The 5,537-nt window shown below is 17.9% G+C and overlaps 1 pseudogene; it reads right to left on the bottom strand.

Annotated features, from left to right (window-relative positions):
- Window positions 1-440: 440 nt before the first annotated feature.
- On the bottom strand, window positions 441-566 carry LOC145284017 (U2 spliceosomal RNA; annotated as a pseudogene).
- Window positions 567-5,537: the final 4,971 nt, after the last annotated feature.

The raw sequence follows: 5,537 nt of genomic DNA, 5'->3' as shown, positions 1-5,537 counted from the left end.
AAAAGAGAAAAAGTATAATACTGGTCCATATATAAAATCTCTTGCTGGGTATCTGAGCTTAATTAGCAAATACAGGATGATTAAAATTAAATACTACTCACCCATTGAATCATTAAAGTTCACAACCCTTTTTACAATCCATCCATATTTAGTACAACAAGGTCAATAGCCATTAGTCGCGTGCTCTTGTGTAATGAATGAATGCGTGAATGTAGGATTGACATGAAATTCTTAAAGATAAACTAAAATTACCGAAAAATGAGCTGAAATTACTTAAATAAATAAAAAGTAAATAACTTAGATTGATTTTAATGAACTTAAGGATGAATTGAATGATCTTAAGAATGACTTGAATGCTTAAAAAATAACTGGAATCCTTCAAAAACAACTTGATTTATATGGAGAATGACATGAATGGCTTTGAGACTGACTGGTTGTAAAGTGGGTGATCATTTTACATTAAATTAATACAGAAAAGTGATCCCCCACTTTATATCACAATAAGTACAGCATGTAATAAGAACAGATACTACACTTCGATCTTGGCCAAAAGGCCGAGAAAAGATTAAAAAGCTAAGAACAGCATCTATTAACAACAGACCTTTGATCTTAACCAAAAAGGCCAAGCACAAAAGTGTTACAGACAGACCAACAGACCGACCGACAGAGTAACTTATAGAGTCGCTTGCATGCGACTTATAAACATAAGTCCAAATCTGAACTGTCCATCAAGTTTTAGTATTGAATCACCAACAGTCTTCATTTTATCACTGTTTAATTGTATGCTCTGCATTGCAAGAAGACCTAGATACGACTTAAATTCCGTGTGATGGTCCTCTTCAGCTCATGAATATTCTGGCAATTGTTTTGATAAACATTTTATGATCTCACAGATAAAAATATGGCGATAGGGGGAGGAGTTATGGTTAACTAAGTGTTAAATCTATTCAGGATCACACTTTCCACTGATCAGACGATCGACAAAGTGTCCCTGTTTATCATTGACAGCCACAAAAACAAAGTGATGTATATTTATGTCTGAAACTTGATATAGAAAGGATTGTGAATTTTATTGCCAATTTCGATGGCTTGCATTCTTGCTGGGAAGCAAATATTTGAAGAGATGCATATGAGGAATACACATTTTTTAAGGCAAAATTCCGGCTCATGAGTTAAACATGTTAAATATTTGATTACGTGCATAAAAATGTGAATATCACATTATTATGATTATAAATAATTTGATTCTTTTCACATAGACTTTGGAAAAATGCCTCCCGTCGGTCTAAGAATTCTGTGGCAGTTAACAAAATCGGCAAAGGAAGAAATAATTGGTAGATAGATTATTTATGAATTAATAAGATGCACGCAATAAACCCCAACTTCATACTTATATTTTTTTTACCCAAGTGGTAGAAATGCTTGTTTTTGCTCGTTATAGATGAAAAATGTTATCAATATTTTACGTAGATATTCGGAAACGTGAGGGAAGCGTAAAAATGTATTTGACGTGACCTAATTGAAGACTTAGAACAAGATTACATGCAAAACTTTTTATTAGGCTCAATACGCGATCTATTGAATTAAAAAAAATACTTTTGATTTTATCTCTCTCTCATATATATATATCTCATATATATATATATATATATATATCTCATATATATATATGTATATCTCATATATATATATATATATATATATATATATCTCATATATATATATATATATATATATATATATCTCATATATATATATATATATATATATATATATATATATATATATATATATATATCTCATATATATATATATATATATATATCTCATATATATATATATATATATATATATATATATCTCATATATATATATATATATATATATCTCATATATATATATATATATATATATATATATCTCATATATATATATATATATATATATATATATATCTCATATATATATATATATATATATATCTCATATATATATATATATATATATATATATATATCTCATATATATATATATATATATATATATATATATCTCATATATATATATATATATATATATATATATATATCTCATATATATATATATATATATATATATATATATCTCATATATATATATATATATATATATATATATATCTCATATATATATATATATATATATATATATATATCTCATATATATATATATATATCTCATATATATATATATATATATATATATATATATATATATATATATATATATATCTCATATATATATATATATATATATATATATATCTCATATATATATATATATATATATATATATATATATATCTCATATATATATATATATATATATATATATATATATATCTCATATATATATATATATATATATATCTCATATATATATATATATATATATATATATATATATCTCATATATATATATATATATATATCTCATATATATATATATATATATATATATATATATCTCATATATATATATATATATATATATATATATATATATATATATATCTCATATATATATATATATATATATATATATATATATCTCATATATATATATATATATATCTCATATATATATATATATCTCATATATATATATATATATATCTCATATATATATATCTCATATATATATATATATATATATATATATATCTCATATATATATATATATATCTCATATACATATATATATATATATATATATATCTCATATACATATATATATATATATATATATATCTCATATACATATATATATATATATATATATATCTCATATACATATATATATATCTCATATACATATATATATATATATATATCTCATATACATATATATATATATATCTCATATACATATATATATATATATCTCATATACATATATATATATATATCTCATATACATATATATATATATATCTCATATACATATATATATATATATCTCATATACATATATATATATATATATATATCTCATATACATATATATATATATATATATCTCTCATATACATATATATATATATATCTCATATACATATATATATATATATATATATCTCATATATATATATATCTCATATACATATATATATATATATATATATCTCATATATATATATATCTCATATACATATATATATATATATATATCTCATATACATATATATATATATATATATCTCATATACATATATATATATATATCTCATATACATATATATATATATATATCTCATATACATATATATATATATATATCTCATATACATATATATATATATATATATATATCTCATATACATATATATATATATATATATCTCATATACATATATATATATATATATCTCATATACATATATATATATATATATATATCTCATATACATATATATATATATATATATCTCATATACATATATATATATATATATATCTCATATACATATATATATATATATATCTCATATACATATATATATATATATATATCTCATATACATATATATATATATATATATCTCATATACATATATATATATATATATATCTCATATACATATATATATATATATATATCTCATATACATATATATATATATATATATCTCATATACATATATATATATATATATATATCTCATATACATATATATATATATATATATCTCATATACATATATATATATATATATATATCTCATATACATATATATATATATATATATCTCATATACATATATATATATATATATCTCATATACATATATATATATATATATATCTCATATACATATATATATATATATATATCTCATATACATATATATATATATATATATCTCATATACATATATATATATATATATATCTCATATACATATATATATATATATATATCTCATATACATATATATATATATATATATCTCATATACATATATATATATATATATATCTCATATACATATATATATATATATATATCTCATATACATATATATATATATATATATCTCATATACATATATATATATATATATATCTCATATACATATATATATATATATATATCTCATATACATATATATATATATATATATCTCATATACATATATATATATATATCTCATATACATATATATATATATATATATATCTCATATACATATATATATATATATATATATCTCATATACATATATATATATATATATATCTCATATATATATATATATATATATATATATATATCTCATATATATATATATATATATATATCTCATATACATATATATATATATATATATATCTCATATATATATATATATATATCTCATATATATATATATATATATCTCATATATATATATATATATATATATATATATATATATATATATATATATATATATCTCATATATATATATATATATATCTCATATATATATATATATATATATATCTCATATATATATATATATATATATCTCATATATATATATATATATATCTCATATATATATATATATATCTCATATATATATATATATATATCTCATATATATATATATATATCTCATATATATATATATATATATCTCATATATATATATATATATATCTCATATATATATATATATATATCTCATATATATATATATATATATCTCATATATATATATATATATATATCTCATATATATATATATATATATATCTCATATATATATATATATATATATCTCATATATATATATATATATATCTCATATATATATATATATATATCTCATATATATATCTCATATATATATATATATATATCTCATATATATATATATATATATATATCTCATATATATATATATATATATATCTCATATATATATATATATATATATATATCTCATATATATATATATATATATATATATATATATATATATATATATATATAGCATTTCTACCCGGAGTTGGCCGGATGTTTGGAGGTGTGTGTTGAGCAAAAAAAAAAAAAGGGTCACTTTTTTTAAATTTGACCCTTATTATGACCCCTTAAAATTTATTGTTTTGAGTTCAAATCAAGTTATTAAGTTAGATCCATGTCCAACAAACCTATATCTAAAATTTCAAGAGCTTAGATCCAAAATTGGTGGAATAGTTTGGTAGAGTCCTCAAAGGTCAAATCGTTGAAGTTAGACCCTTTATCAACAAAATTTCTGGCTGAAAACCGATCACAGATTTTTTCCAAATCTCAGTACCCTGTATATCAAATTTCCAGTCTGTAGACTTAAAATTAACAGAGTTATTGCGTAGGGAAATGTATACAGACACACACACGTTCACTTAATGTGTATATATATATATATATATATATATATATATATATATATATATACACACACACACGCAAAGGCTCTTTCAGTCTTTGACTATTGATGCCCACGTAGAGGTGCCTGCGCATCAAATTTTTGT

Source organism: Euprymna scolopes, chromosome 1 (assembly GCF_053919585.1).
Source record: "Euprymna scolopes isolate OS-2025 chromosome 1, ASM5391958v1, whole genome shotgun sequence".
Taxonomy (NCBI): Eukaryota; Metazoa; Mollusca; class Cephalopoda; order Sepiida; family Sepiolidae; genus Euprymna; species Euprymna scolopes.
Note: the sequence above shows the minus strand (reverse complement) of the source record. Positions and strands in the feature narration are given on the sequence as shown.